This window comes from Mustela erminea, chromosome 18 (genome assembly GCF_009829155.1).
Source record: "Mustela erminea isolate mMusErm1 chromosome 18, mMusErm1.Pri, whole genome shotgun sequence".
Taxonomy (NCBI): domain Eukaryota; kingdom Metazoa; phylum Chordata; class Mammalia; order Carnivora; family Mustelidae; genus Mustela; species Mustela erminea.
In genome coordinates this window covers 37,140,972-37,155,372 of record NC_045631.1, presented here as the reverse complement: position 1 = coordinate 37,155,372, position 14,401 = coordinate 37,140,972, and the positions used below count along the sequence as shown (strand labels likewise).

Genomic DNA, 14,401 nt, shown 5'->3' with positions numbered 1-14,401 from the left:
GGCTCAGTAATAAAGAAAATAAGGATTAGCAGGGTCCCTTGAGGTAAAGCCTAATGCATTACCGATGTGTCTACCTTATCAGAAAAGTCTCGAGGTAACTCTTGTGGGTTTACAGACTTATCACAATGGTATCCTGCAAAAATGACAGAATAATTTAATTCTACATAAGCCAAGAAATTCTATTTTAAAAGCTCTATGCACTGAATAGAATCTACTTTCCAAAGGACTCCATCTCTTAAACTAGGTTTTAAAGAGAAAAAAAAAGTCATATTTTACCATAAGGTTACCTTTCGGCCTAAAAACAAGGCTAGGGATACACACCCACAATCTGTAGGTATAGACCTAAAGTGGAGAGTCGATAAAATGTGACAGGTAGGGGGACTTGACTTTTCTTTCCTTCACCCACCAAAGCAAAAATGCCTAAGGCACTCAAACTTATAACCCAAATAACAGTTTATGATCAAAACCTCAGATGAGCAATGGGAATTCTTTAGGAGAAAATGTTCATAAGTTTTTTTTTTAAATCAAACATAACTGCTATATAAACAAACAGATTAACTAAAATAAGCCTCTGATGTCTTCACGATTCTGTCAAGCACTTTATGGCTTACATTAACCATGAAAATTTACACAAGGCTTTGCACGTGATTCAACTCTGGACACAGAACTCATTGAGACACGTTAATGTCCTAAGACACCCCTTTCACCACACAAGCTCTGAATAGGCTTAAAACAAGCACAGCCTGTGGGTAGCACTGCAGAATTGGGGGCCAAGTTTTGTCGTCTTCACCATGTTCAGCCAGCCATAGAGCAACAAATCAAAGTTCCAATAAGCACACTGCACCTGCAAGGTTTAGGTATGCTCCAAGTCAAATATTTGCCATTTTTTCATCCCAAATCTGCACAAATGAAAGTATGCAGATCTTCGCACCAGGCCTCTTGCCAGCCAAAATGATCTCTCTTCCCTGCATCCGCTGTGTCCTAGCATTTACTGAGTCCTTACTAAGGACAGGGACATGCGGCAGGAACTGTGCTAACAGCTTGCATATCTTAGCTCTACCCCTTAAAACAAATCCCATCCTATTGCTGAGGAAACTGAGGCCAGAGAGGTCAAGGTGATTCGCCCCATGCCGCAAAGCTGGTAGCTGGTGGAGCTGATTTAAATCCTGTCCTGCCGGGCCCCAAAGGACCATCTCCCCGATCTTCCTTCAGCTAAATTCACTACCTGCAGCATAGTTTCCCTCTATCAAAGTAAATTCAAAAATTCAAGTGCTGTCAGACATGGTGACAGTAGGGGTGCCTGGGTGGCTCAGTGGGTTAAAGCCTCTGCCTTCCGGCTCCGGTCATGATCTCAGGGTCCCAGGATCAAGCCCTACATCGGGCTCTCTGCTCAGCGGGGAGCCTGCTTCCCCCACCCCCATCCCCGCCACCCCCCCCCCCGCCACCGCCCCCCTCCTGCCTACTTGTGATCTCTGCCTGTCAAATAAATAGAATCTTTAAAAAAAGAAAAGAAAAGAAAAGTAATGGTGACAGTAGCTGAGAAGACGACCATACCTACAGCTGGAGCACAAGATCCAAGAGTTCCCCACAAGGAAACGCCTTCACCGCCTGTAACATACCTAGGTCCAGAGGCTATGGTTCAAAATGTAAGAGACTCCACAGGGGTTTTTGTTATTGTTGCTATTGGCGGTCTCTCCACTGACTTTTTACAAGGGAAATGAAACTCAAGGGTATATTCACATTTTTGGTGAAATTACCTAAAACCCTTGAGTAAAGGGTGATTTTTTTTTTTTTTTTAAACGGTTCACTTTTACAGTTTACTGCTTTGCTAGGCTCCGGACACTTTCAAAAGCAAAATCGCATCAGCAGCATTACTAATCAACTTTCTTCTACAGACCTGAAAAGTATTTTCTTACCAAGCTACAAGATTACTTCCCATACTTTGAGCAGAAATGGAAACAGCTCTGGGCGTCACGAATCAGATCTGGAGGCCACAGTTGCAGAAAGGAGGTAGGTGCTGTTTCCCCTGAGTAGGAGCCGCTGATCTGAAACCTCCTAAGGGAAGGGTGTCTGAGGAAGAGTGTTGAAGAAACTAAAGCAAGCTGTTTGTATTAATGAGGGAGCTGCTGGCACTACTGCTTCTTAAGTGTTTCTCTGCCGTGCAATTGTTTCCCGGCTTCCAAGCTCTGAATCTGGCAGACAGAACGCTGTTCTCACAGCCATACGTGTTCTGCGATCAGCTGCTCCGTGGTGTGTGGGTGTTTAACTAGGTAAGTGACTGGTAAGAAGAGGTTCTGCAATTTTAAATCAAGGAAGCACACCATCCCCTGAGATTTTAGTGATCTGTCACTATAGGACGACGCTGACAAAGTAACATTATTTGTAACTTTGAAATGGTTTGGGGTTAGGATAGGCAAATAATTTCCAACAGTAATGCTCTAGGCGTGACACGAACAAAAAATATAACCTGTAATCCAAGCCACTTCAAGCATGTTTATTAGATAATAAAAAATGCAATATTTGCCATCTCAGCATGCTTTCAAACTTCACAGGGTACACTGCATAATTATTAGAATAGATGCTGTTCTTCAGGCGTGTGGAACAGGTTCTGTGCAAGATTCCAAAGCCCCCCTGCCTTCCAAACCTTCCAAAGAAATGTTAAAACCATGAATTGCTTAGCCTCTCAGAACCCCAAAAATGTAAAAAGGAAAGAAAGAAAGAAAGAAAGAAAGAGAGAAAGAGTGTCGAAGGATTTCTTCCTTAAGTAAAAAATGTCAGAACTGTAAGCTCCTGGAGACCTGGGGACTATGTTTTTTTAATGTCACTGCCCATCACAACACTATCACAAGTAGAATAAATCGCCCTTGGTTGAAATATAATCAAAAGGGCAAAGCTGGATGCAGAATGATTTAGAAAGAATAGCTGATATTTACCCCCTGCTTGTTGATAGAAAAGTGCAACGTTCATCCCTTGTTCTAAATTCTAAACACGGAGACTGAATTCCATAACTGCAACCAAGATCCTTCCATTAAAACAAAATTTTAAAATCGATGATTCTGGTGGCAATGTCATCCTGAATTATGACATGAAATCATATCTAATAAAGTCAAAAAATCTGCACGGAGCAGGTGCTCTATTATGGGAAAGATAAAGCCTTCTCTTAAGATATCAAATCAACCTCCATAAGCACATCGTGGACAGGCATCATGAAACAGACCACTGACTTTGCTTTTGAAATCTGCTACCTTTAGAAAACAGGGCAAGGAACATACATCATCAACTGCTCAAATTCAGACAAATTATCTTGACTCCAGTCTGAACTTTTTCTGAAATGCTCTCACACATCTCCTTTTTACAGGAAAACAGGGAATGATACCTTACAGACCCCTAACCCGCTGTAATCAAAGAACAAAACACAAGGATACACACACATCATCTACTTTGTTGCTCAGGACCAAAGTACTGTAATGTCAATCCTTAAGAAACAAAACAAAACACAAAACTCAAGTTCCTTTCACTTTTGCATAATACAGATCTCAACCTGACCGTCCCAGGACTAGCTTCAAGAGGACTGTAATGCACACAAAAATTAGGAGTGTCTCTTTCACCAAGAAGAGGACCCTGAAGGCTTCCATGATCCCAAAGAAAGGTTAAGAACCACTGAAGAAGACATTTCCAGAATTGCTAAATCTCAGAAGTGAACATTTTAAACAACATTATACTAAAGGAATTATCTATCTGAATGCATGGGCACAGTCCCCACACAGGCAACCAAGCTGCCTGCCAGTCCTGACCATCTCTATGCAGCTGACCCCTCTCAAATGAGCCCTAGGCGGGAACATCCCCCCCGGCATTCAGCCTGCACACACATGCCAGCCCCAGCAGCTCTTCATTCCTTAAGCATACACATGTTGTCAACAAAGCATGTGCTAGTTGTCATTCCCAGAACAATACAGGCCTGGCCATCTCTGGAAAAAAAAAAATACACATTCTTCCCCAAACATGACCCTATTTATTTACTATGTCTTGACGATCGATCTTAAATACGGAGACAAAATAAATGAAATGCTCACACACATGTATCTAATCAACCGAGGGAAAAAAAGCATCACTCAGGTGTTGCTGAGGGTACACAGGCGATGCAGATCAGGAAAACACTAGGATAACGATGCTTGAACATGGGGACAATCAAAGACACACTCACGCAGGAACATCCTGAGACCATGGTTGTGGAAAGAACCCTTCTCCAAAAGCAAAAGCACATTCCTTTGATTGGCACAAGCCCTTCCTGACAATGGATCCGCAATGACAGGGGCTGCTCTGGCAATCAGGAAGTGTGTGTGTGTGTGTGTGTGTGTGTGTGTGCGTGTGTGTATGTTGTGGGGGAGGGATGTACTAAATGTGATCAAAGACTGGTCCTCTTCAAAGAAGAACATATGGGATCTCAAATCGTCAAGACAGACTTCGAGGGTGAGGCAGGGGCATTTATCATTTCTACAGAAGACATCCCTCGACAATGAGCATGTTATGTGCAGATGTAACGGGGGTGTCACTACCATTAGTGTCTCCCATCTAAGAATCTTAAGTAGAGGCTGATTGGAGGGGAGGAGGAGGTGGGGGTGGAGAAAGGTCTGCATTACCCTCTGGGGTGAGTGTCGGACGCGTATACACCGATGCATTTTATCTCGGGCGGCACAATACTCCCAGGGGTTGGAGGTCTGGGCGCAACCGCAGGGCCGGGGAGGCAACGGGTGCAAGCTGCCAGCTGCAGGGCAGGGGAATGCTCGCAGGAGGACCGGTGCAAATCTCCCTCGGCCCGCTAACCCAGGCAACCCCAGCCTCCCCTCGGGCCTCTGGGCGAGCGGGCTCTCTGCAAAACTGGAGCCCGGCCCGGGTCCGGGAGGGAGGGGACGAAGGAGCAGAAGCGGGCGCCCCCGGCCCGAGCTCGCGACCAGGGGAGCGCAGTGCCCCGGGCCTCCCCGCCAGATGGGGGCTGCTCCGGCCTAGTGCACGCAGCTGCCTCGGCGAAGGGTTAACCCGGCGCCCGAACCCCGGCCGGCCCGGCGGGCGGCGAAGGAAGGGCTGCTGCAAGGGGCGCAGCCGCGACTGTGGCGTGTGCGTGGGGGGCAGGGGCCCCTACTCACCCTGGCCGGCCGCCTCCGCCTCCGCCGCCCCGACCGCCGCCTCGGCGGTCCATCCCTGCGGCGGGGGGCCTGTAGCCGCGGCGCTCGAGTAACAACCGCCGGCCGGGCCGGCCCCTCCCCCCCGCCCAACGTCTGTCCTCAGGGCCGCTCCACAGACCCGGCCTCGGCCGCCGCCGCCGCCGCCGCCGCCGCAGCGCTACGTGGCCGCCGCTCCGACGTCTCGCGACTCCCTTCCGAGCGCGCGAGGGCGAGCGGGGCCGGCGGGGCGGGCGGCGCGCGGGGAGGGAGGCAGGGGAGGGGGTGTGCGTGTGTGGTTGTGTGTGCGGAGCCGGGGGCAGGGAGGGAAGGCGAGCGGCGGCGAGAGCGCGCGCGCGCCCGCGCCCCGTCCCTCGCCCGCCTTCCCCCCCCCCCCCGCCCAACGGGGAGCCGACACCTCCCTCCGCCCGCCCCCCTGGCATCCCGGCCGCTGGGCGCGGCGGCGCGCATGCGCAACCCCTGGGGCCGGCCCTGGCGCACCTTTTCTCCCCGCTGCCACAATGTGAGCGCCCTGCCGCCCAGATAACCGCCGACTCCCGCTCCACCCCCGCCCTCCCCCACTCCGCCCACTGCTGAGCGCCCAGGTAAAGGCGTGGACTGCGCGTGCGCACCGCTCTCCCTGGGTCTGGGGGCGTGGTTGCTGAAAGGAAGCCAGAACGCAGAGTGGGAGGGAGCTGGGGGCGGAGGGTGTGAGCCTCCCCGAAGTAGGGGCGGGTTAGGATTAAGGAAAGGTAAAAGTGGAGAAAGGGGGCCGAAATAGGAAAGTGGGACCAAGTGAGATTTAGAAGTAAAGGAGCCTTTGGCTTATGAAATAAAATGTTTTAAGAAATCTTGACTGTAGCTTCTGTTACTGGAGGGTAGGGTGAGTGACAGAGGACAGAAATAAAGGAGACAAAATATAAGCAGTAGCGGTCATTCACCAGATAAATGGGACAGCTAAGAAAACCTGGGGAAATTTAGAGATTGCCGGAACAGTCAGAAAAACAAATTTAGAGCCGCGTTTGTTCTGTAGCCAGTAATAGGGAAGGGGTTGTGTGTGTGCTTGAGACACCGAATTGCTGTAAGAAAGGAAGCCTCCATTGAAAGTATTACAGCAATATGACTAATTAGCTATTAATCATTAATATAATTAATGGTACTATTAGCTAACAAGGTAGCATTTATGTGAGTTCCGAGCCAAGAGAGGGTGTCCGTAATTGTAAGTGCTTGGCGTTCGGAGAAGGAAGTGAGGCAGGCAAGGTAAAGACCTGGGGAAGAGAGGACCCAAGACAGTAACTTGGAGGGTCAGGATGACCCTTTCCCACCAGAAACCAAACTTCCCCGATGTTAAATCTTATCTCCATTGGAACTCCTCATCCTCCTTCCATTATGAAAAACACACTTAATAAATATCTTTGCATTAAGACCTACCTCTTGACCCATTTTCAATGCAACTACTTCTCTCCCAAATAACCATTCCTTCCTTTGCCCCCCTACCCCCCGAAAAAAAAAAATCCCTATAGCAAGTAAAATGACCTGAATCTGGGATAGGGTTAGGGGAGAGATTGAAACTTGATACACAAAAGTGTTCCAGGGCTAGCTCTGTCCTTGGCCCCTTTTCTGAAAACAGATGCTTGGTCTTTATTATCCTTGGACTCCACACTCCAGGGAGTGTAATTTGGCACCTTTGGGTTGTGTTCCTCAGTAGTGAGCGCCTTCGGTGGATAAACACTAAAAACGACATCATAATACAGCAGGTAGAGAGAAAATCTTCAGGCAGAGCAGGAGGAAATACGCATGTATAAATAATAAAAGGAAACACTTAGGGGCACCTGGTTGGCCCAGTTGGTGGGGCATGTGACTCTTGATCTCAGGTTTGTAAATTTGAGCCCACTTTGGGTGTAGAGATTATTAAATAAATAAGTAAAATAAAATCTTAAAAAAAAAAAAGGACTTAGATTTAATGCAAGAAAGAAGTTGGCCTCCACAGGGGCTGATGAGCTCAGAACATCCAACTGAGATGTCTAGTGTTGCCCTTCTAGGACATTTAATCCATTCCCTACTCTGCCTGTCAGGGCAATCCAGCTTAGAAGACCGCAGTGCATAGCAATGGCTAAAGAAGCAACATAACCTTCCAATTGTCTGTGACTCTCCACCCACAGGCCAGTCCCCCAAAGGGGTCCTAGTAATTAGAATAGCAATATTATTACCTTCTACTCGAGGAGTGCTTTATGGTTTCTGAAGGGAGATTATGTCCATTATCTCATGAGATCCTGTCTTTGAGGCAGGCAAGACAGGTATTATTACAGTGAAGGAAATTTGGGCCAAGGAATATTTAATGGCCCAGTCAATCACTCAACCCAGAAAACAATGGAGGGTTTGACTCTGAAAGACTGCTACATATTCCTGTGGGTAAAAATAGGTAGCCTTGGCACGTGATAGAGAATAATTTTAATGGACAATTCTATCTATACCTGTGTCTCCTCTCTTCCACGTGTATTCCCGCTTTTCTTCTCTTCAGGACCCTAGAGTTGGCCCCTGTGTTTCTGAAGCCTTGGTGACCAGTACTTTGGAAGCCTTTGGGGCCACAGGGCTGGCAAGGAGAACCCAGTTGCTCTGCTCTCTCTTAATTCTTCCCTTTCATATATCTACCCGCAGCAGGTAACTGCCAAACAGTGTCCTCTGTCAACGTGTCACAAGAAGAAGGCATCTGCTCTCAGCCAGACTGCTAAGCCCATCCCCCCTTCTTCAGCGGCTGACACTACAGCCGACAGTCAATGCAAGCACCATTTAGTACCCACATCTGGCCTCCCTGGAAGATCAGGCTTCTGTCATCCTGGTTTCCTGGCCGTGGATAGTTCTTCACTGACTTCTTCATTAAGGCAGTGGACAAAACCCAGAAGAAGCCATTTTTAAAAAAAAAAGATTTTATTTATTTATTTAACAGAGAGAGAGAGAGCATGAGCCAGGGGGAGTGGCAGAGAGAGAAGGAGAAACAGACTCCTCATTGAGCAAGGAACCCAACATAGGGCCTGATCCAGGAATCCTGTGATTGTGACCTGAGCTGATGGCAGCTGCATAACTGACTGAGCCACCCAGGCACCCCATAAAAGCCAATTTTAAAAAAAAGGTTTAGTAGACACACACACACACACACACACACACACACACATGAATATTACTCAGCCATAAAAAAGGATGAGATCTTGCCATTTACAACAAGGAGGGACCTAGAGTATTATGCTAAATGAACTAAGAGAAAAACAAATACCATATGATATCTGTTAGAAGTGGAATCTAAAAAAACAAATGAACAAACAAAAAGCAGAATCAGACCTACAAATGCAGAGAACAAAGTGATGGTTGCTGGAGGGGAAGAAAGGTGAGGTTGGAAAAAATGGGGTGGGGGGAGTGGGAGGTACAGGCTTCTAGTCATAGAATGAATAAGTCACAGGAATAAAAGGCACAGTGGAGGGAATATAGTCAATGCTATCGTAATGGGGGCACCTGGATGGCTCAGTGGGTTGAGCCTCTGTCTTCTGCTCAGATCATGATCTCGGGGTCCTGGGATCAAGCCCTGCATCTGGCTCTCTGCTCAGTGGGGAGCCTGCTTCCCCTTCTCTCTCTCTGCCTACTTATGATCTCTGTCAAATAAATGAAATTTTTTAAAAAAATGATATCATAACAGGATTGTATGGTGACAGGTGATAGCTACACTCATGGTGAGTACAGGATAAGGTAGAGGGCAGCTGAACCTCTGTGTTTTACACCTGGAACTAATGAAACACCGTTTGCCAATTATACTCAAATAAACAAAGACATAATTTTAGTACAGTTCTGCACACTTTGACAGTTCTGAAAACCTTCAGAGATGTCATTGAAACAGCAAACAGACATACCTGGTTCTTAAACGGCCTCCTGCAAGCTCCCAGTTCACTGCATTTCCACACTCCCCAAGCTTCCAAGAACATACCCGCAGTCACTGCTAGTTCTTAAGATCTCTACTTACATAGGGGCGGTGGCTGGGGCTTCCTGTCCCCTTATTAATAAGACCCAGTCCTAGCACATCAGACTTGCGGCTAGGGCCCTGGTCATGGGCTCCGAGGTTCTCATAGTTGCCGTGCTGCAACCTTTGCTCACTCCCTTCACATTTTAGACTCTGTGAAAAGACGGGATTATCTGGCTCTTACAGCCTCCCAGATCCAATACCTAGGATTCTATTCTAGAAAGTTGACTTTGTTCGCTAATGTCTTACAATGCCATTCCTTCGCTAAGAATCACTATCCAGTTCCTATCTGCGAGCCCTTTCTACAAGAAACTGCCCCCTTCACAGAATGGATAAAGCTGGCCTGGGCTCTCCTGTTTTATTCACTTCTTCTCTAAGTGATGGTGTTTACAGACAGCTCAGAAAGCTGGACTTTGGGCTTTTCTGCCATAGGGCTTGCATGCATATGTTTATGTTTATGCCCAGTATTAAAGGGATATGGGTCAAGGGCACTTTGACTCCTCGCCCCCTCACCTCCCACCACACCTGCTTGAATTCTAGTGAAGAGGTGAAATAAATGCCAGGATGTCTTGGAAGAAAAAGAAAGGACACCCTAAAAGGCCAGACCCATGAATGCAGCTGTTTTGTGCTGGGGATAGAGGTGAGGGAGGCTATGGGGAGAGACAGTGTCCCTTCAGGCAAAGCTTAGTTCAGCTGCAGCATGACCTGGGGCCATCATTTGACTCACAGTCCCCCAGCTAGGGTCTCTATATGCCAAAATGCATTTTATAATTATTTTTACAATATATAGATATTTATAAGATTTTATTTTTTATTCATTTGTCAGAGAGAATGCATATGCGCAAGAGACTGCATAAGCAGGGGGAGAAGCAGGCTCCCCACTGAACAAGGACCCCAATTTGGGACTTGATTCCAGGACGCTGGGATCGTGACCTGAGCCAAAGGCAGATGCCCAACGGACTGAGCCACCCAGGCGCCCCCACCCCCCGCCCTTTTTTTTTTTTTTTTTTTTTTTTTAAAATAACAACAGCAAATAAGAAGGAGATCTGGATGTTAATGATCACATGGCCAGAACTTGGGTCTCTAAGATCCAAGCTCCGGACTTTGTGACACTGTGCTGCGGTCCTTTGCTGGATGCCATACAAAGCAAATTAAACAGATGTGGTCTCTGCTCTCTGGAAGTTTGGACTTAAATGGACAGCCACAGTTCTGGCAAACATAACAGGGCAAAGTGATTCACAATCAGTTCCCAATAATAAATAAATGAATAATAAATAAATAAATGAGTTGAGTAGATAAGGAAAGCTAGGTTTACTGGGTCTACTAATTTTTTTAAGGCAATATATTTTTTGAAGATTTTATTTACTTATTTGGGAGAGAAAGAGAGCACAAGCAGGGGGAGCAGGACATAGGACTCAATCCCAGGAGCCTGGGATCATGACCTGAACCTGACCTGAAGGCAGACGCTTAACCAGCTGAGCCACCCAGGCACCCCAGGGAGAGGGCACTATTAATGAGGCTAAGGTCTTCAGCCAGTCCCACCTCTGCCTACTTGCTTTGCACATGGAAAAACACTGTAGCTGTGCTGCGCGCTCTTTCACTATTTTGGCTCCCTGTCTTCAAAGTTGTGTCAATGTTCCTGGAAACATCTACCAAGTGTCACCCAAGAGGGAATCAAGAACCATCATTATGAAATCATCTCTGCCCTTAAGTGACATCTTCAACCCTTTTCCTAAAAGCAAACCGTTGCAAAAGCTTCCATTCAACCTGCCTCTACCACCTCTGCTGATGGGAAAAGGACAGATGGATTCAGTGTCTATCCTATCCATAGAGAGCCTGAGATTCATCCTTATCCATACAAGACAGCAGGTTAGGACAGCACAGAGGTGGATTTGGAATTTGGGGGACATTAGTACTATTCCAGAAAAGCCAGGCCACCGCCCCACCTGCAACAGCTTAGCTTCCGAGTATCTAGGCAAAGGCAGAGAGGACCCTGGGGTTAGGGATGTGGGCAGCGGAGGGCAGCTTCACCCAGCAGAACATCCTTCTATCCCAACTATGGCAGGCCGATACCTCCTCTGGGGGTTCTGCCTCAGGGTCTTTCGCCAGCAGAGTGATCTAAGGCTGTTAAGTCCGAATTGTATTTGAGTCTTTAAAGAGGCTCACAGATTCATCTAAGCAGCATGCTTGATTGTTGTCTGTAATTGATGTGACATATACCCCAGAGGCATGCACCATGGTCCAATTGAAGTGATGGTTTTTCAAAAATTGGAATTAATTAATTAAAGAAGGCAGCTCTACATGGGCTGTGAGTTAGTGCCAAACTCCGTAACCCTAAACCAGCCAACCCACCCAACCGGCCTCACCACTCCAGGAGCAATCCTGAGGTTCTCAGGGAAGTGGGACGGGAGACCCAGGAGGCAGTGCAGGAGACAAGGGCTCCAAGGGGGATTTTTTTTTTTTTTTTTTTTGCGGGGTGGGGGGGTTGTGCATGTGTGTGTGGTGGGGGAGTCAGGGGACACTCTCCTAACTTTCAGAATCCCCCAGAATCTTGGCTCTTGAGAACAGCTTGGGTGCCAAAATAAGTGTGTTGGGCAGGGGTAGGCAACTGCGGGAGAGGGAAGGCAAGGTCCAAGGAGGTATGCAAGACTATGGGGAGGGGCCGTCAAGGGGCAAGAGGGTGTTCGGGGCTGAGGTGGGATGGGAGGAGGAGCTGTTGTCCACAGCAAAAGCAAGACGGACCTGCTCAGGTGAGGACCTCAAAGACTGGGGGTGGAGAGGACCCTGTGGGCGGAGCTCAGAGGAGGTGGAGCCCGCATGTGGGGGCGGGAACAAGGCCCTGTGGGCCTCTGGCATTCAGAGGAAGCATTAATTAAACCCCTGACCTGAGGGGTGCTTAACAAAGCTGTGGCAGCTTTTCATACGGGTTGAGTTAATAACAATAATAACAATAATAATAACAATTAACGATAATGAGACCTTATCTGCAGCAAGTTATTCTTAGAGCTTTGTAGGCATTAAGTCATTAATTCCCCTGGCCCCTCGGGCCACCTTTTTCTAGAAGTAATGGGAGTGCAAGAGGACACAGGCGATCCTTGTGCCTTTCTGCCCGTTGCTATTGGCTGGATGGGTTAGTTCGTTTAAAAATCCAGGGCTCTTAAGGACTTCATAATCTGGGGCGCCTGGGTGGCTCAGTGGGTTAAGGCCTCTGCCTTCCGCTCAGGTCATGATCCCAGGGTCCTGGGATCTGAGCCCCGCATCGGGCTCTCTGCTCAGCAGGAAGTCGGCTTCCCATCCTCTCTCTCTGCCTGCTTCTGCCTACTTGTGATCTCTGTCAAATAAATAAATAAAATCTTTTAAAAAGGGAGGGGCTTCATAAACTGTTACAAGCTCTTGCATTTATTTAGAAATGATGTGTAAATGGGACGAGTACAAAAATGTAGAACTCAGTCTCCACAAATGCCTAAACAACTTTGATGTGAAAACTCAAGCCCCACCCTAGAGCACCAGGTCAGTGTGTCACAATGGAGACGGACTTGGAAGTGACCAGTGACCACCTGTGAAGCCCTAACTAGTGGCGAGGCTGAGCCTCGGTTGCAAACAAGGTGAATTGGAGGACTTGGGGTGGCTACCTGCCGCAGACCAAGGAGGGAAATTTAGAGCGAAAACTCAAGGCTAGTTAACAGAGGGGGCTTATTCTATGTTAGGGGAATCACGTGGGGTGGAGCCTGGGAGCCAAAGCCTTGAGAAAACTTGAGTGCCAACAATGACCAGCCTTGTCGATTTCAACGGTTGTTTCATTTTCTGTATTTCACATAACAGTGAGTACTACAAAGTGTATGCACCTAGTCCAAAGACATGCTTTCATTTGCATCCCGTAGACCGTGAGAGCCATCATCCTTATCCTGGCCAAGATCAAAGACAATTAGAGCGTGCCTTGTGTAGCACGTTTTTAAACAAAAAATCTCAATATACTTAAACAGGGTATTCTGGTAGTCCTTAGATCACAGTGGTGGCATGATTCTCCCCATGAATAAAGGAGGCACGTGAGATCCAGAGCAAGAGCTAAGCTTATCTGAATCTCAGAGTTGAGCAGCAGCAGAAGACTCTGTCATGGTTTAGGACAGTGACCAACCCTCACTCTCCTGACCCTTGCTATCCTTCCAGAATCATGGCCTTCCTGTCCTTCTCTGAGTCACTGCAGAAAAAGTCACCCGTGAGAAGGTACTAGAACTTTCAGAACTTCGTAGACTGCATCAAAGAATATGCAGTAAAGTGTCACACACTGAAGCTGGGAACAGAATGTTCTGGTTAATAAAAGAATCTGGTTAACACAGTAGTACTAAACATTTAGTACTAAATACTAAAATTATTCATTGTTTATTTGAAATTCAGATGCACTGATTGTCTTGTATTTTATCTGGCAAACCTACTTGTAGGTTGACTGCTAGGAGATTCGTATTCACTCTTTCGGAATTTCTTAGAGAAAAATGCGACGGGGAGGAGAGGCATACTTTGAGAACTTCAGGATTATTGGTTCTGGCAAATGGGAACAGAGAAGATGGTCAAAATGTATTGAAGGAATCAAGGGACCCAGAACCAGGTGCCCACCAACTCTGATAAGCACACTCATCAACATACAGGGTACATGGATACAAATGTCAACAAGTCTTTCACTGGCTCCCACATCAAACTAAATGGTTATTTCACCATCTCACAGAAGAAAGCTTAAGACAAACCATTGTCTACTCCTTAGTATTATCCAACATCCAGACAGAATCCCACCTTATAACTGGAACAGATCAGGGCAGTCTCCTTCCCTCATTTCTTTATGCCAAAAGAGAGGAGGAAGACAAATGCCCCACAGAGAAATGTGCCATTTGGAGGAGCTGCCTGTTTCCTCTGGACCAGAGAATCCTCTGGTGCTCAGGTACCCCCTTCCCTATCTCTCTGATGGTCCTGGGGGAAATGGGCCCCTAGGGGGCTAGGTTTTGCTCTTCTTCATGACGTGGACTGTGAATGGCATTTTCTTGATCAAGTCTCTATGCTTAACACTTATGGAGTACCAAGATGTTCCCGATTCATTGAGTGCTTTCCGCTATCCTGTTTCACTTCTATTGTCCCGTATAATCCTCCCAACCGCCATTTGGGGTAGGTAGCTCCAGTTTACAGATGAGAAAACCAAGGCAGAGAGAAATGAAGTGGAAATGATCCAAGGTTACAGAGCTCTTTCATG

General features: G+C 47.3%; 1 protein-coding gene across 2 annotated transcripts in view; it reads right to left on the bottom strand.

Moving 5' to 3' along the window:
• The window catches only part of ZNF652 (zinc finger protein 652), a 59,499-nt gene extending 54,001 nt beyond the window's left edge, over positions 1-5,498 (bottom strand). Inside the window, exon 1 of one of the 2 annotated variants that reach the window (XM_032320022.1) lies at positions 5,145-5,498. The gene's annotated coding sequence lies outside the window, so the exon portion shown is untranslated. The other variant, XM_032320023.1, reaches the window with a different exon arrangement.
• Between the last annotated feature and the right edge of the window lie 8,903 nt (positions 5,499-14,401).